The sequence below is a fragment of the Etheostoma spectabile genome, chromosome 20, assembly GCF_008692095.1.
Source record: "Etheostoma spectabile isolate EspeVRDwgs_2016 chromosome 20, UIUC_Espe_1.0, whole genome shotgun sequence".
NCBI classification, from domain to species: Eukaryota; Metazoa; Chordata; class Actinopteri; order Perciformes; family Percidae; genus Etheostoma; species Etheostoma spectabile.
Genome location: NC_045752.1, coordinates 15,868,727 through 15,878,596, shown reverse-complemented (window position 1 = coordinate 15,878,596; position 9,870 = coordinate 15,868,727). Strand labels below are relative to the sequence as shown.

The 9,870-nt window shown below is 41.1% G+C and overlaps 1 long non-coding RNA gene across 1 annotated transcript in view; it reads left to right on the top strand.

The window, feature by feature from the left end:
- The window catches only part of LOC116670605 (uncharacterized), a 21,575-nt gene extending 15,499 nt beyond the window's left edge, over window positions 1-6,076 (top strand). Inside the window, exon 3 of the long non-coding RNA XR_004327066.1 lies at window positions 5,813-6,076. This is a non-coding gene — a long non-coding RNA (uncharacterized LOC116670605). The remainder of the gene's footprint in view (window positions 1-5,812) is intronic.
- The last annotated feature ends 3,794 nt before the right edge of the window (window positions 6,077-9,870 follow it).

Sequence of the window (9,870 nt, the reverse complement as noted above, 5' to 3'; positions counted from 1 at the left end):
GTGTGTGTGTGTGTGTGTGTGTGTGGGTCTGTGGCAGCACGTATGTCTTTTAGCTATTTGGCATGCATGTTTTACTCTACAGGATTCATTTCATGTGAAGATATAGTGATGTTGGCACACATGCAACTGTTAATGGCTTTTAGATGAGAGCATCAGTTTAATAGTTGCGTGTTTGTGTGCTATCTGCTTTTTTTAGAATCTAAAATCACATGGAATGTGACAATTGTGAGTTAACCACTGGGTAACAATTGTCCCAAAGCCACATGGAGGATTTCATATTTGAATCAACATGTCTCCTTGCGTTTTGCTCTCATCTCTTTTTATTTTTCACACACACTCTTTTGTAGCTTTGCTGTTACCTTGCCCTGTCCTCACTTCTGGCGCCCTGTAGAGTGTATTCAACACTGGCATTTCCCACTGTACACTGTATGTGTCAGAAGTGGGATTTTCAGCATACTGGGCAGAAAGGTAGAATTTACTGAGTACCACATTTACAATGTTATACTGTGGATGCTACCCGGCAGGTTTAAAATACGCAAACCAAATTGTACTCTTTTCATGACTATCTGTCAATAGAGTAAAATGACAAAGTTCTTTGAAGTAAACAATTTAATACAGCCCGTTATGTTTTAGATCCTAAATATTATAAAGTATAACCCCCTTTGGGGCAAAAAAAAATAAATTCCATCTTGAATGGATGCATTGTGCAACATTGTGATTGAGGCATTGTTTGTGCAAGTCCCAACCAAGTAAGAGTCCTAACTTTAGGTGATACTTCCCTTTGGACTTTTAAGCCACCCCTTTTACATTAGACATAACCGTTTATATCCATTGTTGAATAAAAATGATGTTTAAAGTGATCCACACTTTAAACCAAGTAAAATTACTAATTGTTTGTGAGTGTGATGGGAGTTTGTAATTGCCAATTGAAACGACTGTGTAAATGTGTGTGCTATTGAATTAGCAGTCTAAATGGATGGATTATTAAACTCAAACCTGGATTTATTACCTGCCTGAATTAACATGGCTCCTCATTAGTGTGATTAGTGCACATGTGTGTATTTTAACCTGCATGAGTCAGCTGGAGTTCTCTCACTGCATCTTTTCATTTGTTTGCCTCAGTCTTTCTCCTCCTGTTTTTCTCTGTTATCTCACACACGCACCTGATTACACTTGCATTTTTGTCTTGCTTCTTTGCGTATTTATAAATTAGATTGCCTCTATAAAAGTTGTGATACTTGTAGGGGATAATCCCACATGACCACGGAACGTCCACTTGAGGGTAAACCCTTTTGACAAAGTTTATGGACATGCCATTCACTTTGCATTACTTTGCCTTTCAGTTGCACTTATTTAAATGGCTTAAGGTATTTGGTTTTCAACCTTCAAAATAACATTACACTGCAGTTAATATGGCAGCCTTTGGCTCAACCGCTAATCCGACAGCTGCTAACTGGATTGTTCAGCAAAAATACATGGCAAAAAGTCCTCGTACATCTTCTTTCATCTTTTTTTTCTTCTGATGATCTATTTTGGTGAGAAATCATTAGTATGACAGAACCTTTGGGTAGAAGGGGTCCAGGTCATCAACGCCCTTGGCTGCTGGAGAAACAGCAGTCTTCTGGGAAAGTACAACATCACCAGCGCTGAGACGTCAACCCAGTTGGTTATTTGTTCTGGCAGCGCGCTGGCCCAGAGATGACACATCTGCTCAACTGAGCAAACTTATGAAATTGATTTTGATCAGGTCTGTAACCTAACATAATGTACAATGTAGTACAACCCCCCCCTTAGCACAGCATGTGGTGTGCTGTTGCATTTATACTCCACAAATTGTATACTTTCGGAAAACTGGCTGTATCACATCCCTGAACCTAACCCTCAAGCGTATTTTTATTGAATTCAATAACATGGAATTCCATCATACATGTAAATGATTAATTTGCACTATGTTAATGATTCAAAACAAACGATGTGTGTGTAGTAGTAGTAGTGGTGGTGGTGGTGGTGGTGGTGGTAGTAGTAGTAGTAGTAGTAGTAGTAGTAGTAGTAGTAGTAATAATAATATGTTTTCTGCCAAACACTGAGCTAACCGCAAATCATTGAATGTCTGCCCCTGACTGACTGACTGACTGCCACTGGAGGCACACAACACCACTGAACAGACTGCAAAACAACTGGCACTTTTATTGTTCTGAAACACAGGATTTTGCTAATTTAAAACGTCAACATCTTGGACAGCTCTTTTAGGCAGCTGAGTGTGAGAGAGAGAGAGATCAAATCACTTTATTGTACTGGCTGGACTATTGCTTTAAAGGTTATATATATGGCTTGTTGACATTTTGATATGTCATTATTGAAATTGTTTATTAGCATTCATGACCAATGATACACCTGTTGAATTGAATATAAGTGAAGTGAATTTGAAGACCTAAAGATGCACTGGCAGATATGACAGGCGTGTGGTAGTTTTACCTGTTCAGAGCATACAGAGCTCTGTTTTTGGTCTCCACCAACTCTGAAGAAAATGTCCAGCTCTTCAGCTGCTAAATGCTTCACTATATTAAGCAGCTAGTCACTAACACTGCTTACTTTATCTGCCTTTCATTCGGTCACAGGCAGAAAGTGAACTGTTATGGTTGGGGTCCAGCTGGCTGTGAGTTTTTGTTTTGTTTACTATTTTTTTGAATTTTCTGTGGTCCTGCCCTGTTTCCCTGCTCTGTTTGGTTTCTCCCTCTCTCCTGCCGAAGTCATCTGACTGCGCACACCTGCTTGTCGTCAGCAATCAACTGCTCCCGCTGCTTACACCTGCCTGTCATCAACCATCTCTGACAGTATATCTACCCCGGCTCTCCATCCACTCTTCACTTGATCGTTGCTCCAGTTATGCTGGTGAACCTCGATATCGTAGCTTATTACTTAGCATATTCCTCTCCTTGTGTTCCCTGTACTCACCTCTTTTTGTCTTCTTCCCCTGCAGTACCATCCTCACATCCATTCCTCCGGTCAGCTGGGTTCCCCTCCCGATCCTCCTCCCACGGTGCCCCGCTTCCATCAGCCTCCATCTCTGCTCCCCTTGTCCGTGTCTCCTTTTCGGCTCATGCTCCCTGTTCTTCCCGTGTCTCCCCCTTGTCTCCCAATCTCCAGATACCCTCACTTCGCGAGATCTTCCCAGCCTCTTGTCCTCTGTGTCCTGGTTCCTGGCGTCCACCTTCCCACTCCCTTTTCCCCTAAATAAATTGTTTTTATTGAGCCGTGTGTTTGAGTCCTCCTGTGCTCCTGTTACGTGAACAGTGGCTTTATCAGAACATGTCTGACTGAACACCCCTGTGTTTGTTAACAGGGTTTATTACTGTGTGGATGGTGAACCAAAACATTAAACTTTTGGGCTACGAAACCAAAAAAATGAGCTGAAAGACACTTAACAGCTGCATACATACAGCTGAAGAGAATTGCACAGTTTGATAATACTTCTCTGTGGGTTTGTCACTATAAGCGAGCCCCTTTTGTTAATATAAAATAATGTTGATTAGCAGCTTTAAAGTGACCACTTGTGTTTTACAGCTGCTAAAGTCCAAATGGAGGAACCCACTTTGGCCAAGTGAGAGCCCATTGCTGTCAAATTACTTCATACTGTATAATCTAAAATGTTTTGTGGACAGTTTAAATATCCACACTCAGACATTTGACTATAATAGTAATATAGGCTTGTATCTCCAAGGAACCATACACTATCCAGAATAGTAGTCACACATGGAGGCTTGATCATAGCCTTCAAATTAAACTTGATGGATAGGAATCCATCCTCTCAGTGTGTTCTTTTTTTATTTCTGGCTTTTTTTCATCAATGCACCCGTCATCCCTTCCTTATTTAATTAAGTCGTCTCACTTTATTCTCCTCTTTTCCTTTCCTCCTTTCTCGTCCCTCTAGACTTAATACCCATGCAATGCTATTAACCTCTAATTGAGGCTGATTGAGGGGAGGAGACAGAATGGTTTTTGAAATAGTCTGCCATTTAAATTTCTTTGGTTTGAAATAGGCTGCTGTTTAATTGTCATCTTCCTCTAGTCTTCTCTCTGTGTCTCCTGAAGGGCCGTTCACATTGTACGCGGCATGCGCTGCCCTCCCGGTTGCGTCCTATTTCCAAAATATATCTGTTGTGCTTGCAGTTGGGCTCAGTGCAAAATGGGCAAGACTTTTTACGTTTAAGTCATACATGTGTCAATATCTGAATGCACATCATGTCTGCGTCTGGTGTTTACATCAGACGTGTTGTGCATGTAACATTGTGTGGGATACACAGCGATTCCAGTAGCAATTTGGCGGCGAAGATTTTTCTGTCTTGGAACCAAAAGAAAGTCCTGGCACTTGCCCTGGTAGTATTTCTGGAGGAAGGCAGCAGTAAGAAGGGTGTGGGTGCATGAGACCCTCAGGTCCAGAGAGCAGTTGGGGGAATTCCGGATGGTGAAGGAGCTCCGTGTTCACTGGCCAGTTCCAGGGGTAATCTTGGCTCAACAAGAAGCATTTTGACAGTCAGCTGACAAGATTCGGGCCTACGATTTTTCCGGATGGGAAAATCATTGCTAAATAAATTGTTGCATTTCAACACAGTCATTGCATGTTTACGTACATTAGAGGTCCATAAAAGGGTACAAGCCTGCATTACTTTTAAGTATTCCGAGGAAAACAAATGCACACCTTGTGTGTGCATGTGTAGGGAACGATGTAGTGAATTTGTGAAAGCAAAAGCTTGATGATTTGGACAGTATGCTATCCATTTTCACACAGATCATTAGATGGAAAGATAAACACCACTCATGTCTGAGTGCTAGAGCCAGGAGGTAATTAGCTTAGTCATGGTGCTGGCATGGGTCCAAATTATGTCTATTTTGACAACATTGGTTAACCTTCCATCTTCAAAACATTGGGCAGTACAACTTATTCACAATTTTAAAACATCTTCACCTTTTTTTTAAATTGAATTTTTGCCTTCCTGGTGTATAATGGAACTAGACCTGCTTGTCTATTTCAACATTAGGTGCAGAATAAAGCTGACCTTTATTACTGGCCACTGGGTGTAGAACATTCATTGTCCTCCTGATCCACATGTAAAATAGCTCATCCTTTTGAGTTAATGAGAAACTGATGAGAGGATACATGAAGGCTATAAGAAGGAATATTACAAAATATTCAGCTATATTGAGCATTTTGACCAATGTGAAGCGATTTGACTAAATTTTGTTCATATTCTACTGGTTAGAACAGTAAAATACTAAGTTGAGTTCAGGAACATTAAAGATGAATACGTTCTGCAGCCTGTGCAGTCGCTAATAAGATATGATTCCAACATCAATGCAATTAGTGCGGGTTTTGAAATCATACTTTAATATTTAGAGTCTTCAGTCACACTTCAACATTAACCTTTTTTGATTAATTCACCATCATTTGGCATTCACCAAAACTTTTCTCTGGATCAGAAGATAATGATCACAAAAACATCCTCTTGTTGACTTGGAATTACTTTGCTATGTTGATCAGTTACAGCCTACTTTATGTATTGTGTCGTGGCCAGGATATCATTTGGTGAGCTGTCCCTGCTCCGTCTGTTTGAACTGAAACTTTTGCCTGATCTAAACTTTACGCAGTTTAAGACACAAAGGGGAGACAAATTGAGTGAGACGGAGATAGAAAGTGACAGTCAGAAGGAGGAGGAGACTTGACACATGGATATCTTTAACTTGGACAGACTGCACTCAGTTTCACTTGTCTCCTCCATCCTGAATTTGTCTCCCTCTGGTTTTCTTCCGAGAGCCGACAAGTGGAAACAAAGGAGAGACAGGCGCTGACAGCAACACAGCAGGGGGCCGGTTATGAGACTACACAGTGACTGTATGGGGATCTAAGCCTTTTTAGCATGTCATACTGTAACTTTGTGGATGTTAAACTTCTTCAGCTTCTGAAGGAGTAATGATTGTTTTGCATGGGAGTTATGCATTGGACCGAAATCAAGGTAATCCACACAAACTACAAAAACTGTATCTCTGGGCACAATCACAAACTGGTTCACTTGTTCCATAAATACAATTTGCTCACGTCCATTTCAGTCTCCTCTGGTGGTCTTTTTCAGCTGAGGGAGTTTTCTCCTTTGTTGTCACATGACTGAAGTACGGAACTTCCTGTCAAGTGATAACAAGTGGTGGTACATGGGCTGGGAGGTGGTAGTCTGTATCCACGACGTTACACTTCTGGGATTGCTCCGTTGCTGAGGGAAATTCCGCCGATTTCACTTAATTAGGCTGGATATTCGTTGCCTTGGGCTTCCTTTGGGTTGACATTTTACACTTCAACATCACCAGCTGGTCAGAAAAACAAAAACGCCACAAGATTGCAAGGTTTCATGTGTTTTCCCCCTGCTGTTTCCTGACCAGAATGGTGATAGCGATTGATTGGTGATAGAGTTGATTACTGCCTCCACAAGCAAAGCATGATTTTCTCTTTTTTTTTTACGCACTATAGGGTCAAATTGACAATCGGTGTAATCTTAGGACAACTTGCTGCCGAATCATTTTCTGAAATTTCTTTTTCCCTCCTCAGGTCATGTGCAGAACCAAAAATGTTCCCTCTCACCCAGGGACTAATTAGATAACAACACCTTGCACTCTTTCCAGCTGGCCAATGTATCAAGGCTGTGACTTTTTTGGCACTAAATACTCACCTAGAATATCTTAAAAAAAGTCTGACTGTCACAACATGAAAGGGATTGATTGAGAGAGAGACAAAGGGAGACATTTTAAATTGGATTCAGTGGAGTTGGTAAATTGATGGACTTTGTCTAGCTCAGTGGGACCAATAGGACTGTAACAGCAGAGGTCCATGTTGTACTCAAGTCAGACCAAAGCTGATACTAATTGGATATGGTTCTTGTGTTAGGATACATAACTAGGGCCTGTTTGTGCGGGTCTTTGTTTTTGTATCTATGATGCCATAGGGGTTCATATTGAGACAGCAGTTTGAAGCCTTTTTCATTTATTGATTTGGAATAAAAATAAAAAATACAATTGATGCCATGCCACGGTCTCGCTGCGTGTGTTTGTTGCACAGAGGGAGGAAGAGATTTATGTAATAAAGTGGCTGAGTCTTAGAGACAACATGAGTAATTGTGAACCTCTGAGTCTCATCTGTGTGATTAATGCTTGCCGTCAGCCTTTTGGCTATTCGCTTTCAAAAGTAGAGAACGTAGGCTACTTACTTTGCCAAGATTATGGCATTTCTGCTTCACAGTGCAATTAAAAATAATCATTAGTGACAGAAAAGGTGGGAGAAGGAAAGGTGAGGATACTTTATGTGACAAAGGCTGTGAGCAACATTTGCAGCCTTGATCTTGTGTTTAGTGTCTGTGTAATGCAGCCCTCACGGCATGTTGGGAAGATGGCTGACAAGAGTCATAGGACTATTTCTCTCAGCCTCCACATAGGTTTAAGTGTGTACTTTTATGGAGGGCCAACATTTACACGTCTCAGTTTTAGAACCTCAGCTGACTAACCTGTAAAGTTTGCTTTTCAGAAGTCATTGACCAATCAGACTTCATAACAAAACTGCGTGAATTTAAAAATGTTTTTTTTATTGATGACACCGATTATGTAAACTATAGTCAGCATCCTGGTGCTCGCATTTGCACTCCATAGTTGTCATTGGCCTAAACAGTGAGGTAACATTTAGGGCGCATTCCCACCTAAAAATCTGGACCAAGGTCTATATCAAAGTTCATATTTATTTACTTTGATCCCGTTGTTTTTGGTTTCACATTGTGATTTTGCTAGCGCACTAAATAACTTTCCATATCATATCTACGGCGTGTCCTCATCACGTACGTGTGTTGCGTCTCTTTGATTGGTGAGTAGACGGGCGTGTATCTGACATTGGCATGTTGTCATTTTGGCGGGTAGTCTTTTCCTTATGAATAAAAATGAATGAGCAAATCCCTATTGTCTTATTATGGTATTACTACCAGTAACAACAATGTCAGCACCAAGAGCAGTAAATGTCGACATATTTGTGAGTGTTTTCAAATTGACTTTTAATGTTTTTTGTCTGACCCCGCAACTCATTTTTGCTTGCAGGTTTTTTTTTTTTTTTTCTCCTTTTAAAGTACGTAGTTGCCCAACTTCCTGTAATTGGTCAAATAGTCTGAACCATCCAAAAAGTGTTTTCATACTGCAAAAAAACCGAACCATGGTTCAGTTTGGTCCGGACCAAGACCACCTCTTTTGATCAGACCAAAATTTGGTCTTTTGATCCGGATCGTGGGCCGAGGCACCTTTTGGTTTGGACCAAACGGAAAAGTACAAAAGTCAGACAAATGAGGTAGGTGTGAAAACGCCCTTAGTCTCGCTTTGCCAGACCTTTTTTCACAGCGCTGCAGAGGAGGGTCTGGCTAGTCCACACAGCATTCCGGGATGGGAGAAAAACGTGCTCTGGTTTATCGGCATTTCTTTAAAGCAGTCACGTTCGTCTTGGGCGGTGCTAAGCGCTGGACAGAACCATGGTGTCTGCAAAATTGCCTCGGGAAGGAACTTGTTTTGGTGGAACATGTGTATGTTCAAAAATTGATTTGATTGATGGATTTACCCTGCAGATATCTGAGGGGCAGGAGCAGATTTATCCCTTGAATCATAATTTGATTGCAGTTGTTGATTCAAAATTTTGCTTTGTTAACAATTATCCTTTATGCCGAGCATTAGTAGAGTTAGAAGATGTAAATGATTAGGTGGATAGGCAGAAAAAGAAAATCAAATATAACAGAATTTTGACTAAAGATAGTGCTAACATTAACTCTAACATGTACTAAATATACACTGTACAATGATAGGAAAACATAAAATGCACATAAGTGCAAGTACAGTAGATTGCCTATTAAAAGCTGTAGTTTAAGTACTACAAAAAGAGGAATGAGGCCCAATTAGGTTTATGTTTTCCTTTTGTTAAATATAGAAGAAACGTGGCACTATTCCAACACAAATACAGGCCTATAGAATGCAAGACGTCTCACTGATTGCAACACATGCTGTAGGACAATAGACAACAAATATTTCATTCAACATTCAAAACAGGAAAACTGAAAGTTTCTGTGGTGCATTAGTTGTAGACCTACTGTATTTTTGGACTGTTCATTGCCTTTGCACCACTACAGTGGAAATGGGATCAAATGAGGGGAGAGAGGTAGGTTGGTGAAGGAAGTGAGAGTAGAAAGTTTATGTTCTCCCTCTGGACTATAGTGGAGAGAGGACAGACACTGAGTCAGACCGAGAGGAAAAGACGGGGTTTGTAAGAGGCCAGGCAGAGAAATGAGTAAAGGGATTTAGGAAAAAGAGATGGATGAATCTTGAGGGGGGATAGAAAAATTGAGACAACACAGAGAGGCCCCCAGGACTTTGGCGATCATTTTTTGCATTGCCTCTCATGTGTCACTGTGTAATGACATCAGCTCCAGATTAAGAGACTGGAGGGGTGGGGAGGGCGAACAGTGAAGTATCAGAGAGAAAGTAGATTGAAATGGAAATGAGAGGAGTAATAGATAGTGCAAAAGGAACCTAAAAAGGGGGGTGTAAAGAAGAGGGGAACAGTGGGTGAGTCAAATGCTGTGGGGGTGGAAGGAGAGAGGGGGGTAAATACATACGTTTCAGTCATTGTAAGAGACTCCTGGCAAGCAGTGGGAGACATCAGTCTGGATGGTCACCCATCCTGACAGACACCGAGGGTGAGAGAGTGTCTGGAACTTTCTTTCTCCTTTAAATTTTCCAATACACACCTAAGATCCCGATCTACCCTTCAGTTTTCGGTCCTACCCTCACCTATGGTCATGAAGGCTG